Consider the following 19,573-nt stretch of genomic DNA (forward strand, 5'->3'; position numbering starts at 1 on the left):
TATGCTCCTACTACCTGGAGCAAGATTTAGTGTCAAAAGCATTTTGAATGAATACCCAGATAAACAGCAAGAGCAAATAATATGTCACTAAAACAAGAGCTGATATTTACTGAGAATGAACTATGAGCCAGTGGTATGAGGAAAGGTTATGTGCTTACATGCATTACCTCTTTCACTACTCAAAACCTAGGAAGTCAGTTCTATTACTAGTTCACTTTATCACTGAGGGAATTGAACCATAGAGAAACTGTCACTGGCCCGGATGTCATGACTACTAGGCAAAGGATTCCATGTTCTTAGTACTGTACTCTACTGTTCTCAGTCGTGTTCAACTCTTTGCCACCCATGGACTATCTCCTGCCAGGCTTCTCTGTCCATGGAATTTTCCAGGCAAGAACATTGAAGTAGCTTGCCATTTCCCTCTCCACCATGCTCTTAGTAACTGTGAAATTAATAAGTGAATTACCTTTTACAAGTTTTGAGCATACATCAAAATTTTCCTAAAATACACATTTGTCACTCTTTTGCATTGTGTCTCTTTACTAGGGCATTTTAATTGATCAAGGAGCAAGTCATTCCTGCAGCCTCTCTGCTCTCAACTGTGGTCAATAGGGAGTACCCTTACTGATCAATGCTTCATAGTTAGGACTTTATAGGAAATATTTCTTTTTTAAGATGAGATTTCAAATAGGAATTTTTTAATCTGGTTAACAGCTCAAGTAACTAGTGTTAATATATTTGCTGCAGTAAACCCTATTTTCATCTACTATACATATTTTCATTCTAGTCTGTGTATAATGTATGGTTTATTCATTAAATGGGCTTCTCCAGGGGCTCAGCTGGTAAAGAACCAACTTACCAATGCAGGAGACATAATAAAAGTGGATTCAATCACTGGGTCAGGAAGATCCCCTGGAGAAGGAAAATGTCAACCCACTCCAGTGTTCTTGCCTGGAAAATTCCATGGACAGAGGTGCTGAGGAGGCTACAGTCCATGGGGCCACAAAGAGTCAGACACAACTGAGCACGCACACATGCATGTATTCTATTAAGCATATTTGCTCTAAGGTTGAAGCAGCAATGACAAGGTATCCAAAATATTCTTAAATATTATACAAATGCAAGCCCCTCTTTCATTTCCAATATGGATTAGCATGAAGAATGTTTTGTTTTCTTGGCTGTTTGGAGTGAAGGTAGAGTTTCGGATCTCCTGGCAGCATTTATTAACACTAAGTGGTCCCTGAACTGCCATTTAGAGAAATGGGGTATGCAGGGCTGTGCAATGCTGAACTAGAGACATTTCTTTTTGCTAGTTCGTATAGAAAAAAATGAGATGGAAAATGAGGCATTTGGTCAGGGGATTGAGAATTTTGAAAACAGGGATTAAGTGGAAATTGAATTGTTTCTCCATGTGATGTGTAATATAAATCCCCTGTGCAGAAAAGAGTTAACACAGGAGACCCTGTTTCTGTGCTTTGAAAGTTCTGCTTGCAAGATTTTGCAAGGTTGACCCTTGATTGGTATCTGAAATGCTGGATTTCAGGGAAGCAGGGAGAACCATTCCCAGAATTGAGGTGAGTGGCCCATTGTGCCTAAAAGTGTGCAGACAACATGGTTTTTCCTGAACACCTGCTTTCCTTCTGGGAGTTTGGGATTTGGGTGCCAGGCAGAGTACCTATGTGGCCAGCCTCCAACAAAAACCCTGGGCACTGTGTGCTTAACAAGCTTCCCTGGTTAGCAACAATTAGCAATGAGTTGTCACGACTCATTGTCAGGGGAATTAAGTGCATCTTGCACTACTCCACTGGGAGAGACCTTTCAAAATTTATGCCTGACTTCACACGAACTCCATTCTTTGTGCATTTTCCCTTTGCTGATTGCGCTTTGTAGCCTTTTACTGTAATATATCATAGCTGTGAGTATGAGTATATACCGAATCTTGTGAGTTCTCCTAGCAAATCACCAAACCTGAGGGTGATCTTGGAGATGTTCAACATAGCATCTTATGCATTATGACTAAAACTCTTCAGTTTATCACACATCTATCGAGTTTTCACTGTGTACCCAAATGGGCTTCCCAGTGGCTCAGTGGTAAAGAATCCACCTGCCAATTAATGCAGAAGATGTGGCTTCAATCCCTGGATTGGGAAGATCTCCTAGAGAAAGAAATGGCAACCCACTCCAGTATTCTTGCCTCATAAATCACATAGACAGAGCTGCCTAGTGAGTTACAGTCCATGGGGTCGCAAAAGAGCAACTTTTGCACTACTCAGCAACTAAAAACAACCACCCAAGTAGCTTTAAAACATTGGGAACATAAGAATGAGTAAGTTGTATCCCCTATTAAGAGGCCTTGGTCCAGGGGTACAGTTCTCACCCAAGGTTGATTTTATCTCCCAGGGGACATTTAGCAAAACTGGGGACAATTTTTATTGTCACCACTGGGACATTGCTATTGGCATCAAGTGGGTAGAAGCCAGTGAAGTTGCTAAACCACCTATAGAATAAATGGAACAGCTCTCCCCACCCCAATAAAGACTTATGCAGGCCAAAATGTCAACATGCCAAGGCTGAGAATCCCTGACCTAGTGGGAGAAACAGACACCTAAACAGATCATTTAAATGGAATGTGAAAACTGTCTGTTGGCTTCTTCCCTTGCAGGAGACTTGTCTTCTGCCCTAGTTTAGCCATTCACTCCCACAACTAGGGCACCCACCTGCCACCTTTTCACTTACACCCTCACAACCTCATATTTCTCATGATGAGTTTAAATTCCTCAGACAATTTCTATAATCATTCCCTTTCCTACCCACCCTACTCCCATATATCTATCTCCCTGTGCAGGCCTCACTTGGCCAACCACAACACTACTAAATCCAAGTCTGCACACTTACCCCAGACCCACAACACAGATGGATTTGATGGTTTCACTTCAAATTCATAATCACTAACCATCAAGTGAGCCTGAAAGTTGCCAAAGTGGTCCATCTAGTCAAAGCTATGGTTTTTCCAGCAGTCATGTATGGACTATAAAGAAAGCTGAACACCAAAGAATTGATGCTTTTGAACTGTGATGTTGGATAAGACTTTTGAGAGTCCCTTGGACTGCAAGGAGATCCCACCAGTCAATCCTAAAGGAAATTAGTCCTGAATATTCATTTGAAGGACTGATGCTGAAGCTGAAACTCCAATATTTTGGCCACCTGATGCAAAGAACTGACTCATTGGAAAAGACCCAGATACTGGGAAAGATTGAAGGTGGGAGGAGAAGGGGACGACAGATGGTTGGATGGCATCACTGACTCGATGGACATGAGTTTGACTAAGCTCCAGGAGTTTGTGATGGACAGGGAGGCCTGGCGTGCTTCAGTCCATGGGGTTGCAAAGAGTCGGACACGACCGAGCGACTGAACTGAACTGAAATCTTTCACTTAGTGATTTCATACCTTGCCCTCTCTCCTCACGTTTCCTGTACCTCCTACTCCTTTGTTACTTTCAAGATACATGGGCTGTTTCCAGTGTGACACTGGAGAAAATAAAAACAATCAGTACTTCCTCAAGCTCTCACAGTCAGCTACCTGTGTACAGGCACTTGACCCCAAGTCCTCTGTCTTCCTGCTGTTATGAAGGATGAACTCCATTTGTCAGCCAGTTCCAACCCGCTCACTTGCTCAAGGACATCACTCCACCAACTCTTTCCATTTTCTCCTGCATCATCCTTGTCTCCTCTCTATTGAAGGTTTCCTGTCAACAGAAAAATACGCTATTAGCTTCCCCAACTTAAAAACCTTCCTCTCCTGATCCCAGCGTTTCCTCTATCCCCCATTTCTCACCTCCCCTTCATAGAAATATTCTCAGAATAGTTGTATGTATTTGCTGCTTTGAATTTGCCTCCTTCTCAATTCAGGTTTCTACCAGCTTTACTCTTCCCAATCTGCTCTTGTCATCCATGCACCACCCTGCGATGGCAAGTTGTCTTCTTCTAAGTCAGAGGCAGTAGGGAAACTCAGGCTCTCCCTGAACTCCAGGGCTGTGCTGAGGTCCCAGCTTCTCTGTGAACCTGATTCCGCTATTCTGATTTCTTTCACCAACAGCACAGTCCCTCTAAGCTCTCTGACTCACCTCCTCGTGCTAATTGTTTTGTTCTCTGAGCGGCTCTAAACTCAATTTCAATGAAAAATAATTCAGTTGGCCAACTCATAGTTTCAAGCCAAGCTTCAACATATACAATCTACCAGGCTATGGATTGGCTGATTAGGTTCAGGTATACACTGGTCACATATACACAAAATTAGCCCATTATTGCTTCTCTGAGTTGACAGCTGATGGAGAGGGAGTGTTCACAGGAACACTAGGCATTAAAGACAATGTATTGTAGCCAGTGTAAATTTCTAATCATTTCTCCCTAATGGCATGGGTCACACACCGCCTTAAAATATAGTAATCTTTGCACATTACATGTAGCATTCTCTAGATTTAAATGCTTACATTCAAGGACAATGCCTAATTATCTCCATATTTTTCAAGCATTAGACTGTGTTCTCAGCTTGATAAAGCCACATTAGGATAGTATAAAAGGAATATTTACACTTAGGGTTTTGGACCTGAAGTATATTTTCCTAATTCTCACTGTGCTTCATTCTGTCCTTATGACTGTCTCTTCTGCTGCTAATTCTTTCTAGCTGTATGCTAGACCAGAAACTCTGGGTGGGAAATACAGCAGTGTCCTTATATTTACTGCTCTATCTCGAGAACCTTGCTCCTCAGCCTAGCCCATAATAGGTGACAGGAAAATGCTAACTGAATAAATAGTAACTGAGAACTGCTCCTAGATCAGTCCCTTTGGCTCCAATTTTATGACTCCCTGGCTAGCCCCTTGTCATATGTGCTTAGTTGCTCAGTCATGTCCAACTCTTTGCCACCCCACAGACTGTAGTCAACCGGGCTCCTCTGTCCATGGGGATTCTCCAGGCAAGTATACTGGAGAGGGTTGCCTTTCCCTTCTCCAAGGGATCTTCCCAACCCTGGGATTGAACCCAGATCCCCAGCATTGCAGCCAGATTCTTTACCATCTGAGCTACCAGGGAAGCCTCTTCTGCAATATCTTTGCCTACTCATTTTACACTCGCCCACCTTCATTCAAGAGCCTCTCACCAAGTCCATGATAGGAATCCTGGCAAGGTACAGTACACCGAAAAAAGGTGGATATGCAATGCATTTGTAGCAAACAAATTATCTTCCTGGAAATGTAACCTACCACCTTACTGGCCAGTGCTATTGAAATGGCTCTCTACTTTTCCTTGGCACCTCATCACCGTATACAATAGGAAAAAAATAAGATCATTCAATAATAATGTAAATGTTACTATCAATAAAGATAAGAGCTACATTAGAGCCAGTTTACATATCTTTCATAGGACTGGGAAATTTTAATATGCTTCTTCATTCAGGTACTTATTGTTCAGGGAGGGATTTAGGGTTTATATGATCTCAATCTTTTTTTTCTTTTACCTCTTACTACCCATATTTTGGACATTTCACAGATCATTAGCATGACTAATAGAGGAGGAAAAATATAAATAGAAAAGGAACTAAAATTAAAATGTATTGACTGGGTTGTACACCCATAACTCTGATATTAAAAAGAGAGAGAGAGAGATGGGTAGGTAAAAACTGGCAGAAGGGGTAGGAGACTAAAATCAGCAATTAAAAATGAAGCCTGAGAACCGACTATGGAATTCCTTTATGAAGAATAGCCTTATTTTCCACCCTGGGAATACACCCTGGGAAACCAGCTATAGTATTCTCTATATGGTAGGTCAATTTTTCTGGCAAAGGGGAATCATATAATCTCAGTGTGAGACATTTCACAAGTGAGAGAGAATCTGGACTGGGGGGAAATGTGATGGAAATGAGCTAGAAGAGTGAATTACACACATGTTTGAGTTGAATCTGCTCCTGGCAAGCTGTAAATTATGAGACAGTCATTTATAAGAGAGTCCATAATTGCTAGAGGAATTTCTGTGTTAATCATCAGGAGACAGATTCAATAAAATAAAAAATAAAAAATCAGCACCAGCTTATGTCAGTTCTCTCTCCTTCCCCTAGTCAGTTATTGGCTATTCTCTGTTGATGACTGAGGAATGACAGCACCTTAATTAGCTATTTTTCCTTGAAGAAAATCAAATTGCTTTTATTTAAGCACACCCAGACAAGCTATCCAGGAAGTCAGTGGCTACAGATCTACAAGTCTGTAGATTTCAAAGGATCCCAAAGCCAGTTCCTGTGGTTCAAATAAAATGGCAATATAAGACAGAATTGTGGTCCTTATCTGAGAAGATTAAACCTGTTTTAATGCAAAACATCTTTTTTTGGCTCCACAATTACTATATTAGACTGAACCCTCATGTCAAAAATTCAATAAAATTAATTGTATATATATGAAGTAGGCACCCCACTCCAGTACTCTTGCCTGGAAAATCCCATGGACAGAGGAGCCTGGTAGGCTGCAGTCCATGGGGTTGCTAAGTCGAAGACTGAGCAACTTCACTTTCATTTTTCACTTTCATACATTGGAGAAGGAAATGGCAACCCACTCCAGTGTTCTTGCCTGGTGAATCCCAGGGAAGGTGGAGCCTGATGGGCTGTCGTCTTTGGGGTCACACAGAGTCGGACACGACTGAAGCAACTTAGCAGCAGCAGCAGCATATGAAGTATAAACTTGCCTGAATCATACCTATATGAAGAATGATAAATATCATTCAATTAGAAAGAATAGTCATAAATTTTAATACAAATCAGCTGTTCAGTTCAGTTCAGCTCAGTTCAGTCACTCAGTCGTGTCCGACTCTTTGCGACCCCATGAATCACAGCACACCAGGCCTCCCTGTCCATCACCATCTCCCGGAGTTCACTCAAACTCACATCCATCGAGTTGGTGATGCCATCCAGCCGTCTCATCCTCTGTCATCCCCTTCTCCTCCTGCCCCCAATCCCTCCCAGCATCAGAGTCTTTTCCAATGAGTCAACTCTTCGCATGAGGTGGCCAAAGTACTGGAGTTTCAGCTTTAGTATCATTCCTTCCAAAGAACCCCCAGGGCTGATCTCCTTCAGAATGGGCTGGTTGGATCTCCTTGCAGTCCAGGGGACTCTCAAGAGTCTTCTCCAACACCACACTTCACAAGTATCAATTCTTCAGCACTCAGCTTTCTTCACAGTCCAACTCTCACATCTATACATGACCACTGAGAAAACCATAGCCTTGACTAGACGGACCTTTGTTGGCAAAGTAATGTCTCTGTTTTCAATATGCTATCTAGGTTGGTCATAACTTTCCTTCCAAGGAGTAAGCGTCTTTTAATTTCATGGCTGCAATCACCATCTGCAGTAATTTTGGAGCCCCAAAAAATAAAGTCTGACACTGTTTCCACTGTTTCCCCATCTATTTCCCATGAAGTGGTGGGACTGGATGCCATGATCTTTGTTTTCTGAATGTTGAGCTTTAAGCCAACTTTTTCACTCTCTTCTTTCACTTTCATCAAGAGGCTTTTTAGTTCCTCTTCACTTTCTGCCATAAGGGTGGTGTCATCTGCATATCTGAGGTTATTGATATTTCTCCTGGCAATATTGATTCCAGCTTGTGCTTCTTTCAGCCCAGCGTTTCTCATGATGTACTCTGCATACAAGTTAAATAAACAGGGTGACAATATACAGCCTTGATGTACTCCTTTCCCTATTTGGAACCAGTCTGTTGTTCCATGTCCAGTTCTAACTGTTGCTTCCTGACCTGCATATAGGTTTCTCAAGAGGCAGGTCAGGTGGTCTGGTATTCCTATCTCTTTCAGAATTTTCCACAGTTTATTGTGATCCACACAGTCAAAGGCTTTGGCATAGTCAATAAAGCAGATGTTTTTCTGGAACTCTCTTGCTTTTTCCATGATTCAGCGGATGTTGGCAATTTGATCTCTGGTTCCTCTGCCTTTTCTAAAACCAGCTTGAACATCTGGAAGTTCACAGTTCACGTATTGCTGAAGCCTGGTTTGGAGAATTTTGAGCATTACTTTACTAGCATGTGAGATGAGTGCAGCTGTTAGGCATGTTAGTTTTCTCTTCTTCCTAGTTCAGTGAACTATTTGTATATTCTTATTTTTTGTGAGTTAAAATAAAATTTTATTTATAAAATAAACTGGCTTTCTTGGGGTAAGAGGAGTAAGTTATTCAATAGTCCCTCAAAGGGCAGAACAGGCCACTGTAAGTCATAATTATTTGAGATGATTTTTTTAAATAATTATACAGCAAAAGTAAGGAAGCCAAAGATTGGCATTTTTTTTTCTTGTTTGTTAGCCATTATAACTGAATTACCTGGGTTAGCTATCAGCTTTTCAATCATTTTGTTGTTTTTTCTTTCTTATGATAAAACCATCTATTTCCTTGAGTTCTAATTTTGAATCTCTGTATTTCTTTCCAACTTAGTTTAATTCTGTTTTTACTCATTCATATGAGTAAGGTCATCATGATAAGCGCTGTGAGGAAATAACCAAGTTGATTTAAACAAACAGCTTTCCCCTACTGAAAAGAGTTTTACATTCTAATAGGAATAAATCATGGCTACTTAACCAGAAAACAAGATAGACATACTCAGAGACAAGTAGTATAAAGGACTAAGAGAATTTAGAAAACAGAAATCATGGATCCAGGGTAGAGAAATTAAGGTAGGCATCACAGAGAAAAGGGCAAGTGTGCTGGGCCTTTAAGGGCAAATATTGTTTATATATGCTGGGACACAAAGTCGGGCAGACATAACTCTATGAGATGACTGAATTTAGTAACTGAGAGAAATTTGTATTTCTCCTCTCTCTCATTTGGGGAAGCAAGGTGTGGTCCATTCAATGGTGAGCTTGATATCCAGCAATCCCTTAATGGCAATGGTACAAGCAGGAATGGACAACTAGGAACTGCTTCTCACCACATGAGTGACACAAAATATACATCTTCAGCTTGACTCAGATGGGAACACACTGATGTGCCAGTAAATAAATGGTTTGCACAGCATGACCTCTTTTTTAAAAAGAGACATCTTGTATTTCATTCATGATAGAGATTGAAAAATGAGAATTTAGTCTTTTCTTTCCTTTTTTAAATCATAGAATTATCTTTTAATTTTTAAACTTTGCTCTCTGAATAACATGTAATAGTTGCTAAAGACTGTTAGGTAAATAAGGAAGAAATAATGGCCACAAAAGGTAGGAGAGGTATTTTTAAAAAAATTTTAAGGTGCTTAATAGTGTCTAGCAACTTGATTACCTATAGCTTGGGCTCCCCTGGTGGCTCAGACAGTAAAGAATCTGCCTGCAATTGGAGAGACTCAGGTTCAATCCCTGGGCAAGAAGATCCCCTGGAGAAGGGAATGGCAACCTGCTCCAGTATTCTTACTGGGAAATCCCATGGACAGAGGAGCCTGGTGGGCTATAGTCCATGGGGTCACAAAGAGCCTGACACTTTCTTTCACTTTGAGTTCCCACTATTCACCAGTAAGATGGCAGTGATGTAGATGAGAGTACTTCTGTCATTCTTTCCAATGATGATCTGAAACCCAGAAGCCCTAAAGAAAAAAATTGACATGTAACACTTTAATATAAAGAGACACTACAAAGGTAAAAGACAGTACAAACAAGAAAATAGTTTCAATATATAAGGTAAAGGATAAATACCACTTTATACAGAAAGTTCTGACAAACGAATTTCTTTTAAAATAACTACCTACCATTAAGCATGTGAAACTATTCCCAACCTCACTGATAATCAATTCAATTTAAACAAGAAATAAATTTTACTTATAAGATAGGCCAAGATTTAAAAGAAAACTAATATCCAGTCTTGGTGAAATTAGCATAATCATACACTTTTGTGGAAGTATAAATTGCTACAACATTTCAACAAGCTATTCAGCATATTCCTCAAAATTAACATGCACAATCACTTTGACTCAGGAATTCTATGAATTTATCCTACAGAAGTACAGGAACACAAGAAACATACAAGCATGATCACTTTAACAGTGGTTGTCATAGCAAAAAAAAAAAAAAAAAAGAAACAACCTAAAAATTTGTCCATAGGAGCTGATTAAATAAAGCATGTATCCATTTTGTAATCTCAAGAAAAAATTTTAAAGTCTGGTTGGGTGGTAAAAAAAAAAATTGCTTAAAATGTTCATTTTAAAAATTAACTTTTTAAATCATAAATCATAAAAATATGTCAAGTAAAAGGTGAAAGCATCACTCAGCCCCAACCCCACTCCCATTCCCCAAAGCTGGCACTATTAACAATTCAGTATGTATCCTTTGAGGTATGTTTCTGTGTACGTTTTAAAGCCATGACCAGCTCTTCTTTTACTAAACCAGATCAGATCAGATCAGATCAGTCGCTCAGTCGTGTCCGACTCTTTGGGACCCCATGAATCACAGCACGCCAGGCCTCCCTGTCCATCACCAACTCCCAGAGTTCACTCAGACTCACGTCCATCGAGTCAGTGATGCCATCCAGCCATCTCATCCTCTGTCGTCCCCTTCTCCTCCTGCCCTCAATCCCTCCCAGCATCAGAGTCTTTTCCAATGAGTCAACTCTTCGCATGAGGTGGCCAAAGTACTGGAGTTTCAGCTTTAGCATCATTCCTTCCAAAGAACCCCCAGGGCTGATCTCCTTCAGAATGGGCTGGTTGGATCTCCTTGCAGTCCAAGGGACTCTCAAGAGTCTTCTCCAGCATCACAGTTCAAAAGCATCAATTCTTCAGAGCTCAGCTTTCTTCACAGTCCAACTCTCACATCCATACATGACCACAGGAAAAACCATAGCCTTGACTAGACGGACCTTTGTTGGCAATAAGATGCAGTTAAATATTAGTTTTTAAATTTCATAATAATATACAAAGTAAACAGCACCAAAATGTTACTTCCCAAGTCTACAGTTTCCCAAAAAACTGAAATCCCCAGAGCCATTGTGCAGCTCTGCCTTCTACAGAGGAGTTTAATTTCTACATGTCCCTTGCAACATATTAAATGTCACAAACAACAGAGGCAATGAAGCTTCTCTGAGCCTTAACCATTTTCTTCCAAACTTCCTGGTTTTCACCTCCCGTAGTATAAATGATTTGTTTCCTATTTTAGACCAATGTTTCGTAATTTCCATCACCTTTTCTTCCGGCAGCTCTTTTTCTTTCTCCACAGCCTTCCCCTTTCTCTTTAAAATCCAAATGTTTATTTAAGTTATTTTAATTCAGCACACATTTAAGCGATGTTAGAACAATCTCTCTAAAGTGTTTAGATGCCTGGCTGACCCACAATTTCCATTTGAGCCAGACAGTAGCTGGAATTAGTTCAATTGAATATCTTTTTCTGGGTTGATTTGTCTTCGTTCCCTGCCTTGGGAGACTCTTCTTTCATCTTCCTCCTCCTTTTCGTTCACTGCTTCCTCTTCCCCTGTCACTCCCTTCCTCTCCTTTTTTTCTCCCTTTGTACCATTCCTGCCCCTCCTATCACACCCACTCTACATTCTCTTTCCTTAATGTTTCAGCTACAATATGTGTTAAAGCAGAACTTGAGGATTACTCCTGGAACTAAAACATGATGTAAACCGTGGTTTCCCCTATAGGCTTTAGCAAGAGAAGATCATGAGCACAATTGTTCCTCATCATCCAGGGACAGCCTAGCCCAGAACAAGGGAACATAGTAACTAGAGGGGAAAAATAATCTTTCATTTGCAGAACTTAAGCTTGTGTGTCTTGCCTTCTGCATACAGGAACCTCTTCACTTTGATCATTATCTTCTATTAAATTTTTTGAGACATCCTGTTGCTTTCAGTTATACCATCACTATCTCATTATCTACAACTCCTTGTCCCTATGCACATTGTACCTCTCTAGTTATTTGCATCCAATTGTTACCCTCAACTCACTTCTGCTTTCACCCGTGCCTTTGGGAATGCAATAGCAACATACACAATCAAGATGCTGACCCTTCAGTTTGTTGAAAGACGCTGCAAGGTTCTAACATTCCTCCTAATGAGGTAATTTTTTTTTTTAATTGCTTTACAATAACACGTGAAGAGGTGAGACAGGATGGGAAGACTGTGACAGACTTATCTAGAACTGTGAAACATTAAAGAGATTTACATGCTGGTTCTTAATAATCAAAAGTCCAAAAAGTCAAGTCTGCTATTGAGACACTATACTTGCAGCTTTGTAAAAGGAACATAGGAGATGTTGTGAAGACAGATGTTATTTCAGCTTCCCTGGTGGCTCAGATGGTAAAGCATCTGCCTGCAACGCAGGAGACCTGGCTTTGATCTCTGGGTTGGGAAGATTCCCCTGGAGAAGGAAATAGCAACCCACTCCAGCATTCTTGCCTGGAAAATCCCATGGTCAGAGAAGCCTGGTAGATTACAGTCTATGGGGTCACAAAGAGTCAGACACAACTAAGTGACTTCACTTTCACTTTCTTTAAAATATGAAATTTACTAAGAGAACCACTGGGCTTCCCAGGTAGTGCCAGTGGCAAAGAACCCTCCTGCCAAGTCAGGAAGTGTAAGAGATGGACATGGGTTCGATCCCTGGGTTGGGAAGATCCCCTGGAGAAGGGCATGGCAACCACCACCAGGATTCTTGCCTAGAGAATCCTAGGGACAGAGGAACCTGGTGGGCTACAGTCCACCGAGTCAGGACATGACTGAAGTGACTTAGCATGCATACAAAAGAAACGCCACCGTCTTAACTGATGATTTTCACTTCTTGAATCATTCTCATTCACCCTCTTCATTTTAGAAAAATACATCTAATATTATTGTAATCTCTTTTCTAGGGCTTCCCAGGCAGCACTACTGCTAAAGAATCTGCCTGCCAGTGCAAGAGACTCAGGTTCCATCCCTGGGTGGGGAAGATGCCCCCGAGCAAGAAATGGCAACCCACTCCAGTATTCTTGCCTGAGAAATCCCATGGACAGAGGAGCCAGCTGGGCTACAGTCCATGGGGCCACAAAGAGTCAGACACGATTGAACGACTAAGCGCACACAATCTCTTCTCTGAAGTCTAAATCCTTTAGTGTGGCATTAGTCTACACACGTACTCTTCCCTACCTCCTGCCATTTTCCCACCAGGTATCTATTCCATTACCATAGTGACTTCTCAGTACTCCCTGATATAATTCTCTATTATAGCCCATGCTACCCACTTGGTCCAGAATCCCTTCCCCACTCTTCAGCATGACTGCTTTCCTCTGCCATCATTCTCTCCTCCACTGTAGAGTCTCCACTCTGTGAAAGTCCCTGACCCCTGGCCAAACACAGGCACTCCTTTCTCTATTCCTTTGGTCTTCACACATACCTCCATTAGAGTTTCTGTGTATATCATTGTATATTTATACATACTATTTTGAAATTTTGGTTTAGTATGTCCAGCTCCTCATTATATTGTACTTTTCTGCCACTGAAAAACCATATCCTTTTTCTCTATGACCTCAGCATCTAGAGCACACACCTGGCATTTAGAAGGTGTCTATATCAGTGACATTCCTTGCTTGTAGGTCATTAAAACCAACTATGGCTAAGTTAAAAACTAATAAAATTATGTAAAGTTTAAAAATAAAATAAAATTAAAAAAATAAAAAAATAAAATCAGGGAATATTTTGTAAAATAAATAAATAAATAAATATATTAATAAAAATATTGGATGAATTAGAGAATCGAGGAGTGGGCTAGGTAGAGAAATAGGCTCAGAAAATGGGCAGGAACCAAAGGATTGAGGGCAGCAGAACCAAGGCTAAAGTCATGCCACAGGAATAATTACCTTGTTGCCACGGGTAGGCGCCTCCATCCTCACTGGGCATCACTGCTGTGAACCTGTGGTGCTGCCACTGCTGGACCCTCAATACTTTTAAATGATTTATTTAAAATAAATAAATTTATTTACTTTTTTTTTTAATTTTATTTTATTTTTAAACTTTACATAATTGTATTAGTTTTGCCAAATATCCAAATGAATCCGCCACAGGTATACATGTGTTCCCCATCCTGAACCCTCCTTCCTCCTCCCTCCCCATTCCATCCCTCTGGGTCGTCCCAGTGCACCAGCCCCAAGCATCCAGTATCGTGCATCGAACCTGGACTGGCAACTCGTTTCATACGTGATATTTTACATGTTTCAATGCCATTCTCCCAAATCTTCCCAATTTATTTATTTTCACTGCCTCTGCATTCAGAATCTGAGTGCAAGCATCTAGATGGCTGAGCCTAGTTCAGCAACCTGCATCTCAGCTTGTCGCTAGGAGTAATCAGTTCAGTTCAGTCACTCAGTCATGTCCGACTCTGCGACCCCATGGACTACAGCATGCTAGGCTTTATATGCAGGGTAAAGAGAAGTAAACTATATATTCTCCCAATCTACCCAATGGGCAATTCCCTCAAACAAGAAGAAAAATTATACAGAGTAGCCAAAAAAAAATTACAAATGCTCCCAAGAGTTACATGTTATCATGCTGTAACTATGAACTACAGCAAAGAGCAGAATACATTTTAGGTGTATTTAATGATTTTTGAATCCATCTTCAAGGATAATGGGATGAGGATTATTCCTTTTGCTTATTACAGACCCATGTAAGAGAAAAATGGAGAAGGCAATGACACCTTACTCCTGTACTCCTGCCTAGAAAATCCCATGGACGGAGGAGCCTGGAAGGCTGCAGTCCATGGGGTCCCAAAGAGTCAGACACAACTGAGCGGCTTCACTTTCACTTTTCACTTTCATGCATTGGAGAAAGAAATGGCAACCCACTCCAGTGTTCTTGCCTGGAGAATCCCAGGGATGGGGGAGCCTGGTGGGCTGCCGTCTATGGGGTCGCACAGAGTTGGACATGACTGAAGTGATTTAGCAGTAGCAGTAAGAGAAAAATTAAATTTCACATTTTTTTGAGCTTTTTAAAAAAGGCTGAACTATCAAAATACTTTCTAAGAAGTGAGACAGCAAGTAGAAATCTAATCAATGTGATAGGTAGATTATTAGCCCAACTCTACTATTGACTATATCAAAGAAATCACATACTTATGAAGCAAAAATTAGTTAGAATTTAAAAAATAAACAATCCTACAATGATACCTGGAGATCATAATATAACCTTTTCAGAAATTGATAGCTTAAGCAAAATTAATAAATAGCATTGGCACCCCACTCCAGTACTGTTGCATGGAAAATCACATGGGCGGAGGAGCCTGGTAGGCTGCAGTCCGTGGGGTCGCTAAGAGTCGAACACGACTAAGCGACTTCACCTTCACTTTTCACTTTCATGCATTGGAGAAGGAAATGGCAACCCACTCCAGTGTTCTTGCCTGGAGAATCCCAGGGACAGCAGAGCCTGGTGGGCTGCCGTCTATGGGGTCGCACAGAGTCGGACACGACTGAAGCGACTTAGCAGCAGTAGCAGCAACAATATAGAAGACTTATATAATACAATTAATGAACATTTGCATTTATAAAACACTACATTCAATACCTGAATATATATATATAATATTTAACTACACAAGAGACATTTACTGAAATAGATTCTATTCTGGTAAATAAAGCAAGTGAAAATTTTCAATGCCCTGAAATTATGCAGAATATGCTCTCTTATCACTGTGAAACTTTACTAATAAATAATAACAAAAAGGGAACTAGAAAATTTGTAACTATTTGGAAATTAAGCGTCACATTTTAAAGAACTTATAATTTGAAGAAGAAATCATAGGACAGTTAGGAAATAATTGAATTGGATAAAAATAAAATGTAATAAAACTTAGGGAATGCAACTACTATATAGTACCTAAACAGGAAATTTCTAAAATTTAGATCAGAAGAGGGTTTAAAAGAGGGTTTTCACCTCAAAAAACTAGAAAAATATAAAATCCAAACAAAGTAGAAAGAACATAATTTTTTAAGTAGAAATGAAAAAGAGAGGATAGGAAGAATTGAGAAAATCAACAAAGATATAAAAGATCTTTGAAAAACAAAATTACGTTAACAAGTCCATTCTCTACATCTGCATCTCTGTTCCATCCCTGTAAACAGGTTTGTCAGTACCATTTTTCTAGATTCCATATATATGCATTCATATATGATATTTGTTTTTGTCTTTCTGACATACTTCACTCTGTAGGAAAAGGACAGAGTGGGACGAATGGGGAAAGTAGCATTGACATATATATACTGTCATATGTAAGACAGCTGGTGAGAAGAGAAGTTGCTATACAGCACAAGGAGCTCGATCTGGTGCTCTGTGATGGTCTATGGCGTGGGATGGAGTAGGGGAAGGAAGCTCAGGAAGGAAAGGATATACATATAATTATGGCTGCTTCAAGCTGTTGTACAGCAGAAACCAACACAACATCGTAAAGCAATTTTCCCCCAATAAAAAAAAAATTAAGTAAATAAATTAAATAATAAGTTAATAAAGGGTAGCACTAGGGTAGCTGGTGACACTATTGACATCAATCAGCCAAGTTACTTGATCTGCTTTGGTTTTTAGTGTCTTTTCTGTGATAGCAGCTCTCTGGCATGAGTTAATAAGTAATATGAAGATCTTTAACCTTTGCACCTATTTGTATATATCCATCCATATGCTTCCACCCCATATCTTTTGGTCTCTGGCCATCCATTCTTCTTACAGGCTGACTGCCCATAGGTCCATACACTCTTTTATCCGACATATATGACCAGATGCATCACTCAAGAGTTCTGCCTAAATGGGGATTTTCTCTCACCGCTGTCATTCACAGCCACTGAATATGGCTGTAGTGAAGTTGTTGTCCATTTTTGGCGGGCAGCAACATCCCAAACTGGCCCATTCATAAACCAAGCTTGGACTTTGTTTTCCTCAATTATCTTATTGTAACTAAGTGATAGCTAGAATTGTGATGTAAGTGATTGCTGGTGTAGCAATGGCAGATGAAATGGGAGTCATCAGCTTGCTTTTGCTCTCTGCTCATCCTCCATTCCAGACGTACTACTTCCATTTTACAATGGATTGTTGTTGGGCCCACCCAACTGTCCATCTCAATGAGACAGACAGACCCTAGCTCATGCTGGCAGTTCCAGACATGCAGTTATGCATTCCACTTATAGCATTGCCCAACAGCATGCCAAGAGTTCTTTTCAAAAGGCATATAATTCTCCAGATGATTTTAATGTTCTTCAGCTTTACTACGATGCGCTTAAGTGATTCTTTTTAATTTCCTTGCTTGGAATTTATTGGATTTGCTGAATGATATTAGTATCTTTCATTGTTTCTGGAAAGTTCTCAAGCCATAATGTTGCCAGGTATTTCCTCTGTTTCATTCTCTCTCTTAAACTGAAATTCTAACTAAATATATATATTATACTTATATATATTATATATATATACACACACACATACATGCACACATATATGTATCTGACCATTTCTGTCTATTCTTGCTATATTTTGACCTGTATTTGATATTTCTCATCTCTCTGTCTCTCTGAGATACTAAGATTTTCTTCAGTAATTTTTTTTCTGACTTAATAGTTCTTTTCTTAGATGTGTATAATCTGTTATTCAACCAATTCACTGAGGTTTTAGTAATTATACTTTTTGTTGATATAAGTTCTGTTTTATGCTTTTTTATTTTTAGTTATTGAAATATGCTGCTGCTGCTGTTGCTAAGTCGCTTCGCTCATGTCCGACTCTGTGTGACCCCATAGACGGCAGCCCACCAGGCTCCCCCGTCCCTGGGATTTTCCAGTCAAGAACACTGGAGTGGGTTGCCATTGCCTTCTCCAATGCATGAAAGTGAAAAGCGAAAGTGAAGTCCTTCAGTTGTGTCCGACTCTTCGAGACCCCATGGACTGCAGCCTACTAGGCTCCTCCGCCCATGGGATTTTCCAGGCAAGAGTACTGGAGTGGGTTGCCATTGTCTTCTCCGTATTGAAATATATTTTCATATTTTTATACTGTGTGTCTTATAACTCCAAAATATGAAGTTTAAGCATCTGTTTCTTCTTCCTTTCTCACATAGAATAGCTTATTTCCTTGTATTTAGCAATATTTTTTATTATATACTGCTTATATGCCCTGAAATTTTATTTGTGGAAATGTGTTAATGCCTGGTATCAAAGTAGGTTATTCCAGAAAGAATTTGTCTGTTCCATTCAAGTGTCTGGAACACTTTAAACTGAATTCACAACTCAGATTTTTGGCTTAGTGGGTAGCATGAATTCGGTTATAAAACTGAATTGTGGTTTCAAATATCAAAGGATAATTTTTAAAATTTTTCTACTAAATATGAAGTTTTGAGACTGGCAATTTTTCTTATAGTTCCTCTTATTTATAGGCAGTGCATACTTTGGGCATAGAGTCTTTTGTGACTCCAGCTTTATGTATAAGGGATTTTTAAATTAGACTTTCACTTTAAGTGGCTTCCAGAATGTTTTTCTCTTCCTTGAATTTTACAGACTCACAAAAACCAATACTTAACTACTCAGTATGGTTCATTTCCATATCTAGGTACCCAGGTATACCCCAATCTCTTGCCTGCATAATCCTTCTTTATTTTCTAATGAATTCAATTAAAGGGTGTTTTTCTATATTTTACCCAGTGTTTTAGGCTCAAGATAGTCTAGAGAACTAATCTGTCTTTTCTCCAGAAACATTTTTCCACTCAATTCATCAATATGGCAATGTCATAAGTGCTCAAAAGCTCAATTTGTTATCAATTATTTGGCTACAAGTAACAACAACAAAACAGATTAAATAGTTGCTAAAATAATTGCCTTAAAAAAAAAAAAAAACAAGGAGTCTGGAGGTAAGCAATACATTTCCTGCTTCTTTTGCTGATTCCTCTTTTTTTTCTTACTATTCTTACATTTTTATTCTCTGTCTCCTGAGAGTTCATAGTTAGACCTTTTGTTCCCCTCCTCAAACCTTTTTCTTCTGAGCAGATCGTCCTGATTTAGATGACTCCTTAAAGTAATGAGAACAGTTCTGCTAATTCCTGTACCTGTACTTATTGCTTTGTTGCCATTTCAGGCTCAAAGTTTCTAAAACTAAACTCATTGTCTTAAGTCCAAACATACTATTTATTCCAATTTTCCTTTCTCCCAGTGGTGCCATCCTTTTGCAGTGTTAGAGCATTAAATATTTAAGACATCTCTGACTGTTCCTGTCATGTTGATTTGATCCTTGAAAAGTCTCTAATATCTATTGCTTCAATTTTCCTCCTCTTTCAAAGTTCAGATGTATTTACCTCAGTTAACTAAACAACCTCTAACAATTTGCCCTGTTTCAAATGCTTTTCTCCAATCTCTTTAAAACAGATTAATCTCTTGTAAATTTAGCTTAAATGAAGTTATGATTCTGAGCCAGAAAACTTCAATGACTCTCCCATAACCATCACATAAAGTCCAGATCCATGAGACCACCTTTCAGAGCCAGCTGTAATCTGATACCACTGATGTATCCGAGCTAATTGTCTGTTTCCCCAAAATGAGCATGTGTTATAGTGGGACAACTTCATTTTCCCCTCTGGGCTTT

This window comes from Bubalus kerabau, chromosome 7 (genome assembly GCF_029407905.1).
Source record: "Bubalus kerabau isolate K-KA32 ecotype Philippines breed swamp buffalo chromosome 7, PCC_UOA_SB_1v2, whole genome shotgun sequence".
NCBI classification, from domain to species: domain Eukaryota; kingdom Metazoa; phylum Chordata; class Mammalia; order Artiodactyla; family Bovidae; genus Bubalus; species Bubalus kerabau.